This window comes from Apodemus sylvaticus, chromosome 16 (assembly GCF_947179515.1).
Source record: "Apodemus sylvaticus chromosome 16, mApoSyl1.1, whole genome shotgun sequence".
NCBI classification, from domain to species: domain Eukaryota; kingdom Metazoa; phylum Chordata; class Mammalia; order Rodentia; family Muridae; genus Apodemus; species Apodemus sylvaticus.
The window spans coordinates 49611337-49625357 of record NC_067487.1 but is presented as its reverse complement, the minus strand read 5'-3'; positions in this window follow the sequence as shown (position 1 = coordinate 49625357).

The following is a 14021-nucleotide window of genomic DNA, read 5'->3' as shown; positions in this document are numbered from 1 at the left end:
TTTAAATACAAGTATTTGTTTTTCCTGCAAGGATATAAATAGGTTTATAGAAAAATAGTAAACAGATTTCTATTTCTATTATTTATGGGATAGTGTTAACATTAGCTGGACAAAAGAAGAATTAAAAAGCCTGTTGAGTTTCCAGACTAGGGTAGGGTATGAACTATACAGCAGAATAAACAGAAGCTGCCAACGTTTCCATCCTTTGAAATGTGACTTTCCCAGTTCCTTCTTGATGTTTGAGGCTGTTCGTGATCATTAGGCAGGATCAACAAGTGAGCACCTAAAAGTGTTAACCATCTGTTCCACCTAAGAAGAGACAATCACATACAGGCAGGATGGTTTTAGTCATAGCCAAAGATTCAGTATTTCAAACAACAAATTTTGTGAAGTAAATATGCAATAAATACCCATGAATGAACTTAATAAATTCATTTAGAGTTGTCACCTACTAGGGGATATTATGATTCAACTTGTTAAACAATAGCCAAAGACTTTTTTTTTTTTTTTTTTTTTGCCTTCCTTGTGATTCTTTGCTAGCTGAAGATCATGGCAATCTCAATGGTCTTTGACCATTTAACAACTAGTTTTTGGCCAAGCACATTTAGGAGCTTTTCAGATGAGTTTGGCATGCAAATTAGTGAAGCTAAAACAATCAACCCTTTTTGTGAATCTTGGGATGACATTAGCAGATAAATGAAGAGTGAGTCAAAATGCATCCTAAAGGGACATCTTTAGAATTCTAGGCCATAGACAGGTGGCCAGCACTTAGGAGCAGAGGCATGTGGATCTCTGGAACTTTGAGGCCAGCTTGGTCTACAGAGTGAGTTCCTGCACAACCAGGCTACACAGAGAAACCCTGTCTCAGAAAAAACAAAACACATTCTAGGCCATGAGTAAGCAAAATCTCTGAGACTCAAAATTGAGTCACAATGGGCAGAAGCAGGAAGACCCAAGTGTGGGTGATTCAGTCCATCTGAGAAGGGAAACAAAATACTCACAGGAGCAAATGAACAGATAAAATGTAGAGCAGAAACTGAAGGAAAGGACTGTACTACCTGGGGATTCATCCCATATACACTCACCAAACCCCAGCACTATTGTGGATGCCAAGAAATGCTTGCTGAAAGGAGCCTGATATGGCTGTCTCCTAAGAGGCCCTGCCAAGAGTCTTACAAATACAGAGGCAGATGCTCACAGCCAACCATTGGACTGAGCATGGGGTCTCCAATGGAGGAGTTAGAGAAAGGACTAAAGGAGCTGAAGGGGTTTGCAACCTCATAAGAAGAACAACAGTATCAACTAACCAGAAACCCCAGTGCTCCCAGGGACTAAGCCATCAACCAAGGGGTACACATGGAGGGACACATGACTCTACCTGCATACGTAGCAGCAGAGGATTGCCTTGTCAGGCATCAATGGGAGGAGAGGTCCTTGGTCCTATGAAGGCTCGATAGACGCCCCTTTGTAGGGGCATCAAGGCGGGGAAGTGGGAGTGGAGCGGGTAGAGGAACAACCTCATAAAAGCAGGGGAAGGGAGGACAGGATAGGGAATATCCGCAAGGAGTGAGAACCGAGGAAGAGGATAACATTTGAAATGTAAATAAAGAATATATCCAAGAAAAAAAAGAAAGAAAGAACATCTTTAATGGAGCCTTAGCTCATTTGCATTCAGGATGCAGAGGACCTCTGGATGCTTACCTCCTGATTATTTGAGAACAGTGGGAACTGGTCACTGAAGTGGGGGTTTCAGTATGAAAGCAAAATAATTACTAGTTAAGAACTGGTATAAAATAACGGTGTTTATAAGTTAGGCCTCAATTTCCCATGGCGACTAAGCCCTGGAAAAATAATTATACATGAATTTCAAGATTTTTATTAAAAATAATTTTCAGACCTCCCGCCTTCAAGTTCTTGGCAATTTATCTATTTTATTTCAACAGTCAGCTCATTTAGTCCTCGTAGGACCTCTTCTTTAGAACAGGCCAGACAGCCACACAGCTGGATTCATTAAGATTTTGTTCTCAGTTCACTGACAACAATCCTATCGTTTTTTCTAAATCTCTAAATCATGAAAGGGGAATCCATGAGCTGTCTGTAGAATCTGCTGTACGTGTGTGTGTGTGTGTGTGTGTGTGTGTGTGTGTATACATGTGTCTGTCATGTGCTCACTTGCATTAATTCCAAAAAAAGGTTTATTGCAATTGAGATACACATGGTAATTTTTTTGTTTTGTTTTGTTTTGTTTTGTCTTTTTTTGGTTTTTGGTTGTTTGGTTGGTTGGCTGGTTGATTGGGGGGCTTTTTTTGTTTTGGGGGGGGTTGTTTGTTTTTGTTTTTTGTTTTTTGTTTGTTTTTGTTTGTTTTTGTTTTTTGTTTTTCGAGACAGGGTTTTCTGTGTAGCCCTGGCTGTCCTGGAACTCCCTGTGTAGATCTGGCCTCGTGCTCAGAAATCCCCCTGTCTCTGCCTCCCAAGTGTTGGGATTAAAGGCATGTGCCACCACTGCCCAGCTTCACGTGGTAATTTTTTAACCCTATACCCAATTAAAGTGTTTGCTCATTGTATTTAGCAACTCTCAGTCTTATGTAATTCCATTTAGCGACCTGTCCATCAGAACTCATTTAGAAATATGTCCTTGAGCACATAGCAAAGATAGAGACTATGCAGATATAGATTAGACAACGTAGAAATGAAATAAAAAGCCATTTCATCAAACTCATTTTTAGAATACTTCTTAATAATGTCTGCTTTCTAGACATGACTTTAAAAGTCGAAAGAAAATAGCTGTGCACATGATCCCGCATCTCTCCTAAACAGAAACAGCATCTTAATCATAAGTTTTCAAAAGACACTGTTCTCTCCCTAAAATATTATGTTCAAATGATACTTTTATTAAAGACCTGATAGAAATATTTCATTCTGTGGGGTTAACTTTGACCCTCATTGTGAAGTGAAGGCAGTAATACAGAAATAATATATGATTAGCTTAAGAGACAGGTGTTTTCTGTCATTTCGACAGCAAAATGGAGTTCATAGTAGTAATAATACTCTATTTTTCCATAGAGAAGTTTCCAAACTAGAATTTCTAAAAAAACTTTCATCAGGAAACACTATCATTCCTGTCAAGAATTTTCAATGCTCCAGTGTCTAAGCAGCCAGCGTTCTTGTCTTCCTTCCCATGGAAATGACAACTGTTATTTTCTCAAGCTGCCTCTGGCTTCCCCCGGGGACATTTATTTCACTAATGACAGACACGTAGGACAGGGAACTAGGTTCATATTGTGAAAATATCACCACTCTGAGTTTTTAAAACCTCATTTGAGTGATCTTAAAGCCAGGGAGCAAGACACTAGCTAGATTTTCAGTGGTGCATGAAAATACCTAATGTTGGGGACATTTTTTTTCTTTTTGCAGATCTTTTCTGAGTAGATCTGTAACAAGCAAGACTTCCAGGGGATGCAGTACATGAGCCAGCTGCTTTGAATTTCAGGAAATTATGGTGAGGGGTTCTGAAGGCCATTTTAAGGATGCTGCAGCATCCTTATGACCTTCTCCCCGCCAGTCAGTCTGTTATGTCCGTCTTCAGCTGATTCTGCTTGACAAATGTCTCTTCCTCTTCCATTTACTTTTTAGTATAACCAAATTCAATATAATTCACAATTGTTTTAAAATCCCAAGGACTTTGTAGCTCAAAGCTAGCTCAGTGGTGAAGGTACTTCTGCCCTTGCAGATGACCCAGATTTGGGTCACGCTCCCTTTTAGGGCAGCCCCTTACCAGCTGTAATGACAGCTACATGGGATCTTATGCCTTTTTCTAGCCTCTTAGGGGACCTCATGTTCATGTACATATCAATAACACACAGACACATATACAGAAATAAAAATAAAATATTTTAAAATCTATTATTATATATAAGACATTGCAAGGACTTTCAATATTAATGAAACATACATTCCCTGTAAGATTTACTGGCCCTTTAAAGCAGTATTTGGTCAACATGGGTTAGTGGAAATGGGTCTCAAGGAACACTGAGGAAGAAAATCACAGACAACAAGTATTTTGAAGACAGAAGCCTGTATCTGCATGTTCATTGGAAAAACCTGGCAAGACTACTGATGTCGGCCCAAATATTAGATGGGTAAAGACTCCCAATGGTAATGGTTGTCTTCTTACCTTAACAATTTTGTCTTACAAGACTGATGACTCTGAAAGGAACAATACCTGAAGTTGTCTTCTGTCTTGTGCAAGCATACACACACTTGTGAACCCACACCAACACACACACACACACACACACACACACACACATCTCCCCAAACCCCCAGTTTTTCCTTTAAATTAAAAAAATTACAAATATATGATATTTGTTGATGCATCTGGAAAGTGGGAAAGGCATAAAGACCTAACTGTGTGTGTGCATGTGAGCATGTATGTGTGTGTATGTGTGTGTGCGTGTGTGTGTGTGTGTGTGTGTGTGTGTGTGTGTGTGTGTGTATGTGTGTGTGTGTGTGTGTATGTGTGTGTGTGTGTGTGTGTATGAATGTAAAAGTTGTTCATGGTTCACAATGTCTAAAAGTAAAGTTAAAATATGTACAAGTGAGGCTACAAATGTGTTTCAATAAGACTCACTGAGGCAGTATGGGGCAAAACCAGAACAGGGAAGTGGAAAGGGTTGGGTGGGAAAACAGGGGGGGGGGGAGGGGGGGAAGGGGGGGAGGGAAGGGGGCTGATGGGACTTTCGGGGAGTGGGGGTCTAGAAAAGGGGAAATCATTTGAAATGTAAATAAAAAATATATCAAATAAAAACAAACAAACAAAAAACAAATGTGTTTCAATAAATGTATTTTAGTATCTTTTATCAGTCAGATTATACTGTTGGGATACACTGTGTGAAATTGTGTCTCTGTCTTTCCTCACCTACCTAAGGCATTCTCTGATTGGCTTTAATAAAAACAAAATGATGTCCAATTGGCTGGGCAAGAAGTGGAAGGACTTCATGGGAGGGTTAAAGGAACTCTGGGAAGAAGGAGGAGGAAAGTCTTTTCATCAGATGCCGTGAGAAGAGATGAACGTGACTACGGCCTGAAAGATATAACTAACCATGCTCTGGATAGAGCTAGGTGATCGGGTTAACTTAGAGGAGCCAATGAGAGTCTGCCCAGCTAAGGCCTAACTAAGGCTTTGAAATATTGAAAGGTCTCTGTGTGCTTGCTTGGAGGAAAGCTGGTTAAGGAATAAGTATTGCCTTATTAATTTCCAACATTAATTAATATTTACAGAATTTTTAATAATCATACAATCTACAGATTATTTTATGCTTCTAGATCTGGGTGTAAGATGACCTAGATAATTTTTATTCTGTTGTTATCAGTCATATAAAGAACTAAAAGTATACATATATAGTAGCTTTCAAAATCTCCATTTATTTTTGTCACAATTCTACATAAAAGTAAATATAATTAATAAAAGTTTATTTCATCTTTTTATATTTCATCTTCTTGTAAAATACTTGAAGTAAGCAAAAATATAAAGTAAAAATAAAAGCCATAATATATCAAATTTCTAATATTACGAATCAGGACCAGCCAGGTAGTGGATGTGTACCCCTTTAATCCCAGAAGTAGTGAGTCAGAGGCAGGCAGATCTCTGTCAGTTCAAGGCCAGCCTGGACTACAGAGTAAGCTCCAGTACAGCCAAAGCTAGACAAAGAAACCCTGTTCAAAACAAAGCAAAGCAAAACAAATGAAGAATCCAGTTTATAATTTTACAACTGAATCTGTGTTCGTTTCAGAATTTTTAAATTGTTTAATATTAAAATTCTTCTTATTCTCCATGTGCAAATAATAAAAAAATGTACACATCTAAGAGCTCCTCCTAATCCATGAACTTTAAGCAATAGGTTAAAACTAAATTTATAATAAACACTGCTCAGATGTAATAGTTGAGTTCAGTAGAATTTGTTTTATTCTTGTTATCTGAAACACTAGAAATTAAAATAATTTATTTTCTTACTTAATATCTTCTATTGATCACCTCCTTCCTAAACTTGAAAAATATGCTCAAATTCAATATTAATAATGGCACAGTCTACCAAATTCTATAATATTTGGAACAGCCAATTTTTCTTTCACAGTAATACAGTAAAAGACATGAAAACGTATATCTTAAGTCAAAAGAAATTCTATATGGATGCTGAGCTCTGGATCCCAATTAAGAGTGATGTACATGAGTTTTAAAATAATGCTTAGTTTAAGCTTACTGTATTCAGGAACCTCAGAACTATAGCTTTGCAAGGCGGAGAAACCTCTAGGCCATGCCAGGGATGCCCTTCTTCAGCACCTGGTCCCCTACTTACTGTGTAGCAGGACTTAACAATCCTTTGCTTTGTTCCAGAAGTTGGTGATCAAACAGATGTCAAGTGTAAAGACATCAACCTACTTACAAAACTTTCAACCCCAAATTTATCCTGTTTACAAGAAATGCATGGCACAGGGGACAGAACAGAGACTGAGGGAAAGGCCAAACAATAACGGGCCCAACTTGAGACCCATCCCATTGACAAGCACCAATCCTTAATGCTATTAATGATACTATGTTATCCTTACAGACAAGAGCAAGTTGTCCTCTGAGAGGCTCCACAAAGCAGCTGACTCAAACAGATGCTGACACTCACAGCCAAAAAGTAGATAGAGCCTCAGGACTCTTATGGAAGACTAGGAGGAAGGATGGAGGGCCTCAAAGGTGATAGGAAGTCCACAGGAAGATGTGCAGCTTGGTCTGCATCTGGATCCTAAACAACTGGAGTGGGGCTATCCCAAAAGCTGTTGACTGTACATGGGATGTGTTCTTCTATCTAGGATGCCTTGTCTGGCCTCAGTGGGAGAGGAAGCTCCTAGCCCTGCAGAAATTTGAAGAGCAAAGATTGGAGGGATACCCAGGGGAGGCACTATCTGCTCAGAGTGGAAGGGGAAGGGGAAATGGGGGATGGATTGTGGGCGGTGTGACCTGAAGGGGGTCAATGAGTGGGATATAAAGTGAATATGTAAAATATTAAAATTAAATGTTATAAAAGAAGAATATAAAAGAACTCTACTAGTACAATATTTATGAGTTCTAAGGAGGGCTTCAGCAATTTTAGGTGGGGAAAGATTTAGGTTGAAAAAGGGAAAAGTTTGTTTCTAAAGTCTGTATATTTAGGCTATTGATAGAATTTCTATAATTAAGTGTCTGGCTGTTTGGCTAATGGAATTCTTGTGATTCATCCAGGAAGAGCTTAAATGTCAAACCCTGTATATTAACTTTTAGAATACAAATTTGAGAAGATATTCCAGAAGTAATCAGAAGTTTCCCATCAAAAGGTGGCCATGCAAGGTAGAAATCCCTTTAAAGAATAAGACTAAGACTCAAAATGCAACTTCTGATTGTGGTGAAAACAGAGAATCAACAAAAGATAAAACTGCAGAACAGAAAACTAAGGACAGAGTCAGTTAGAGGGACAGGGCACCTGAAGGATTTCATGGAAGTGGATCTTGGATAGACAAAGGCAATGAAGATGCTTTCTATGCTATTTCCTTTAGAATTTAATCTTTTTTATATTTTTGTGTATGTCTTTGTGTGTGCAGTCACCTATGGAGGTAAGAAGGCGGACATCACATGATCTGGTGTTACAGGCAGTCATAAGTCACCCACGGTGGGTATTGAGAATGAAACTCAGGTCTGCAAAATCAGCAAGTGTTTCTAACTGCTAAGCCATCCCCCCAGCCTCTAAACTTAGTGTCTTAAAAGAAGAATACAAATAGATTCACAATTCTAAGTCCTTTGGCTTTTGGTTTTAGTTTGTTTTCATTGTTGTTTTTGGTTTGTTTTTGTTGTTGTTGTTGTTGTTGTTGTTGTTTATATCCAGGCATTGAGGCACATACTTAAGTGAGAGGTAAGCATAGGTGGAGCTAAAAGAAAAAATAGTTACCCACACAGAACAGCTATGTTGTGAGGAAGTTGTACCTATAGCATGAAGTAGAAGTGTAGACTTCCAACTGTAAACAACCCCAAGCCAAAGAGGGGAAATGCTTTGTGAACTTCCTGCACAGCCCACAGCATCAAATAACCTGCTAGCCTGGAAGACCATACTGGATCCTCTACAGTGGAAGTTTTCAATCCATAACAATTGCCCAGGAAAGTCTGGAGAGATGTCTCAGGGGTTAAGAGCACTGACTGCTCCTCCTAAGGTCCTGAGTTCAATTCCCAGCAACCACATGGTGGCTCACAACCATCTGTAATGGAATCTGATTCCCTCTGCTGGTGTGTCTGAAGATGTACAGTATACTCATGTACATAAAACAATTGTCCAGGAAATGTCTGCTGGCTTCAGGGACCATGGAAGAAATAAAGGACACCACAGTATGTTCATAATAGTTCTGCAAGAAACATTGGAGAAAGCCACCAGAAAGGATAAAGATGATAACAAAATATTCTACCACGAATTCCCTGAATGGTCAAATTATTCCCATAAGAAAGAAGACAAAGCAGAGATGTACATTTAGAGAACTATTGACATCAAGGAAATAAAGCATGAACTGAAGAGCTGAGCAAAGTGAAATAAAAAATTCAAAGGTGAAGACAAAACTCAACAAAAACTGAGTAATATTCAAAGCACAAATCCTAAAGGCTGGGGATGTGTCTCATTGGGTAAAAGCACTTGCTGTGAAAGTCTAAAGACCTGAGTTCAAATAGTCAGGACCCATGTAAACTGCACACATACATGCATGTATCACACACATACAAAAGATGTTGTAAGGAATTGATATGAGAAAAATAATTAAGACAAATTCTTTTTGTTTTAAAATCAGGAGAAAATAGGAGGCCACAAGAAGACATTTAGAAGACTGACAAACTTGTGAGCAAAACTAAACAGGGAACTCATAAAGTGAAAGATTTCAAGTTTAATAATGGTTTAGAACATCATGTGTGAGCAGGTCAAGTGATCATGAGCTGTACCCCCTGTCGAATGAATTTCAAATATGAAGAAATAGTCTTTTAGGCCATCAAAACATACTCAAATGATTATTAAACACATGAAAAGCTGTATCTCATTTGTGATAAGAAGGATTTTCATTGGATTGTAATGACTTAAATTTCCACCAATAATAATCTAGTAGGTGCTGGATTGGAGCTATAGGACTCTGAGAGCTGAGAGAATTATGGATCCTTTTTAGCTTCTTGTAGCTTGGTGATTGATGTGGGGTGGTGTTTCACTCATTCACATGCCAATCTTTTTCCTTTATCTTTGTCAATCTCATATCCAGTGTATTATTAATATACATTCCATCCACTAGCTTCTCTAACTCCCATCAGTCTTCACCTGAACTCTCTCTCCTTTCTATGTCATCTCCACCCTCATTCATACCTATTTTTCCCCTATGGAGTTTAATTGGGGTTTCTTAGATGGGCACGGGCAGTGGTTTGTTTCCTAGAGCATGAACATTACCATTAGCCACAACACAGAAGGAAGTGAGAAGAAAATGTCTATAGGTCCTCGAGAAGGGATGGTGGTCACATGGGTACCTCCTCCATCCACTGTGAAATGGCCTTGTGCAGACCAGAGCTACCATGTGTTCATGATTGCAATAGCCATGTGATATCTGCTGGTGGTGTTTCACAGCAACCCCCAACCCCTTCTTCTGAAATGTTCCCTGGGTGTACAGAGGATGATATTGATCTCCAGTTTAGAGCTGAGAACTGAAAACTGCCAAGTTCTTCACAGCAGCCCTGTCCATCACTTCACCATAAAACCGAGACAAGACTGACCACACCACAGCATTAAGATATAAACTACAGATTCCCTCTTTTTTTTTTCCATTATACATCTAAGGTCAATTCTGTGAGACTGAGACCGAATCTTACTTGCTACCAGGATCTGAATTTTATATCTTTCCTTTCTCTGAAATTATTCCCTAAGGGAGAGATATTTAAAAATACTGCTTTAGAACAGTACACTAAGAGTTAAACATTCACATAGTTTTGGCTAGTCTACAGAGGATGCTCCAGACAGTGAGTCTTAGTTATTCAGGACACAAATGTCTCTCTCATTCTCTCCATACTCTCTCTCTCTCTCTCTCTCTCTCTCTCTCTCTCTCTCTCTCTCTCTGTATATATATATATATATATATATATATATATATATATATATATATCCCTCCATACCCTCTCTGTCTCTCTGTGTGTGTGTATGTATATATATATATGTATGTGTGTGTGTGTGTGTGTTTGTGTTTGTGTGTGTGTGTGTGTGTGTGAAAAGAAAACTATATTAATTAGTTGTGATAATCATGGAGAACAACATGTAAGCAAATCTTAAAATAAACTTTTTTTTTTAAATAAATAGAGTTTAACTACTACCTGGAAGCTAATGTATCTGTAAATCTATGTGAATTTGAGAACAGACCTTGTTAACTAAACAAATCTCTCCTATTCATTTCAGAAACCCCTTTTGACTTTCCAACTCCTGCCAATAATTTAAAAACAAACAAACAAACAAATAACAAAGCTACTTCATTTAACCAAGTTGTATACCTTTTTGTTCTACATATCTTATTTACATCAGCGTTTTTTAAATGATAAGGAAACTGAAGATCACATATTTTGAGTAATTTTCTCCATATAACATAATTGAGAGGGAAGTCCATTTCTTGTCATTCTTACCTAGTATTTTTTGTGTTTTAACCAGTTATATATTCTCCACTGTTTTTTCTTATTTCTAATTGTCACATGATCACACATATTTATGTGATACAATGTGATATGTGAACATCACACACACACACACACATGCACATACAACACATGCACACACATACAATTTGAAATAATTAGTATACTTGCTGTCTTTATCACATCTTTCTGATAGGAACATTAAACATCCTTTCTTCTAACTGGATTAAATTATTCAATACATTATTGACCACTTTCAATCTAGTTTTCTGTTGACCAAATTTCACTTACCAAAATGTTGTATGTCATTAATACCACATCTGTCTGCCCCAGTGATTACTACTGACACAGCATAAAGGGCGAGCTAAAAATAAAGTAGATGTGAAGATCCGCCAGTCACCGGCTTGCCTCACTAGAACTATTTTAAGCATCAACCTCCACTCTGAAGGATCTCTTGACCTCAGAGAGAGAAAAGTCATCGAGTTCAAGCCATGGGTGATAGTGATTCATCTAGACTTAGTAATCCTTTTACTCAGGAGCCCACTTGTATTCTTATGACCACTATCACAAATGAAAAATAACTCGTAAAGCTAGAGGTATTGCTCTGTAAAAGAAATAAAAGAGTAAGTTTCTTAAGATACACATCGAATAATCTTCAATTTTAACATGTTTTTCTATATATTTCTTCAATTTTATCAGAAATATTTTTCATGTAAATCTTCAATTTTATCAGAAAATGTTTATAGTTCCATTTTCCATCAACAGGAATATTTTTATGCCTACCCTTTTATCTGTATAATTTACCATGATAATCTTCAATTTTAACATGTTTTTCTATATGTTTCTTGAATTTTACCAGAAATATTTTCCATGTAAATCTTCAATTTTATCAGAAAATGTGTTTAATTCCACTTTCAATCAATTTAGAAATATTTTTATGTCCAGCATTTTATCTGTATAATTTTCCATGAAATAGTCAATTTTAATGTGTTATTCTACATATTTGTCAATTTTATCAGAGATATTTTCCATGTAAATCTTTAATTTTATTAGAAAATGTTTATAATTCCACTTTAAATCAACTTAGAAATATTTTTATGCCTTCCATTTTATCCCTGTAATTTTCCATGATAATCTTCAATTTTAACATGCTATTCTATATTTTTCTATAATTTTATCAGAAATATTTTCCATGTAAATCTTCAATTCTATCATAAAATGTTTCTACTTCCTTTTTCAATTAATTTAGGAATGATTTTTATATCTCCCATTTTACTATCTAATTTTCATGAAAATTGTCAAGTTTTACATTTTTCTTTATTTTTTTTCAATTTTGTCAGAAATATTATCCATGTAAATCTTCAATTTTATCATAAAATGTTTTACTTATTTTTCAAGGAAAAAAGAAAAAAAGAAACATATCTAAAACTCTTTGACTTGGCATCAAGGATTAAAAGATAATTTTCAATGTTTCACTAATAATCAGTACACCAAAACTATCTTTTTTTTTTCAAAACTATCGTAATACATCAATATAGTTCATCTACTAAGTTAAGATGATGGCTCCTATTGGATGGATCATGTTCCTGTACAGGCCCCAAGAATACATAGGCAAAGCAAAATAGACTCCATGAGTTAAAGAGAGAGAGGAGAGTCTATGAAATTAGATGACAGGTAAGAAGGTGGAACTGGGAAGAGTTGGCCAAATATAGTATACAAATTCTCACATAATTAATAAAATATTGTTGGAGAAAGGAAAATATCGTTTAAGAAAGAAAAGACAGTAGTGGAAGTATGAATATAATAAAATAAATATCATACAAGCGTTAATGTCATGATGAGACTCACTGTTTTATACAACAAATATAAATTAATTATAAAGAAAAAATATTTTTTATACATTTTCTTTGGTGACTTCCTGCCTAGGTTGTTACTTCCCCCCACCTTTTTTTTGGCATTATAGGTTTTTTAATTTGATATATTATTTATTTACATGTCAAGTGATTTTCCCTTTCCTGGATCCCCCCTCCTCGAAAGTCCCATGAGCCCTTTTCCCTCCCCCTGTTCTCCAATCCACCCCTTCCCACTTCCCTGTTCTGGTATTCCCCAATACTGCTGCACTGAGCTTTTCCAGGACCGGGGCCACTCATTCCTTCTTCTTGAGCATCATTTGATGTGTGCATTGTGTCTTGGGTATTCCAAGATTCTAGGCTAATATCCATTTATCAGTGAGTGCATACCATGAGTGTTCTTTTGAGACTAGGTTACCACACTTAGGATGATGTTCTCCAGTTCCATCCATTTGTCTAAGAATTTCATGAATTCATTGTTTCTAATGGCTGACTAGTACTCTAGTACTCCACTGTGTATATATACCACATTTTCTGTATCATTCCTCTGTGAAGGACATCTGGGTTCTTTCCAGCTTCTGGCTATTATAAATAGGGCTGCTATGAACATATTGGAGCATGTATCCTTATTACATTCTGGAGAATCCTCTGGATATATGCCCAATAGTGGTATAGCAGGGTCCTCTGGAAGTATCATTCCCAGTTTTCTGAGGAACTGCCAGACTGATTTCCAGAGTGTTTGTATCAGCTTGCAGTTCCACCAGCAGTGGAGAAGTGTTCCTTTCTCCACATCCTCACCAGCACCTGTTTTCTCCTGACTTTTTGATCTTAGCCATTCTGATTGATGTGAGGTGAAATCTCAGGGTTGTTTTGATTTGCATTCCCTGATGACTAAGGATGTTGAACATTTCTTTAGGTGCTTCTCAGCCATTTGATATTCCTCAGGTGAAAATTCTTTGTTTAGCTCTGTACCACATTTTTAAGGGGGATATTTGGCTCTCTGGAGTCTGTCTTCTTGAGTTCTTTGTATATCTTGGATATAAGCCCTCTGTCAGATGTAGTGTTGGTAAAGATCTTTTCCCAATTTGTTGGTTGCCATTTTGTCCTTTTGACAATGTCCTTTGCCTTACAGAAACTTTGTAGTTTTATGAAGTCCCATTTGTCAATTCTTGATCTTAGAGCATAAGCTATTGGTGTTTTGTTGAGGAACTTTTCCCCTGTGCCCATGTCCTCAAGAGTCTTCCCCAGTTTCTTTTCTATTAGTTTCAGTGTGTCTGGTTTTATGTGGAGGTTCTTGATCCACTTGAACTTGAGCTTAGTAAAAGGAGATAAGAATGGATCAATTTGCATTCTTTTGCATTCTGACCTCCAGTTGAACCAGCACCATTTGTTGAAGAGGCTATCTTTTTTCCACTGGATGGTTGTAGCTCCTTTATCAAAGGTCAAGTGACCATAATTATGTG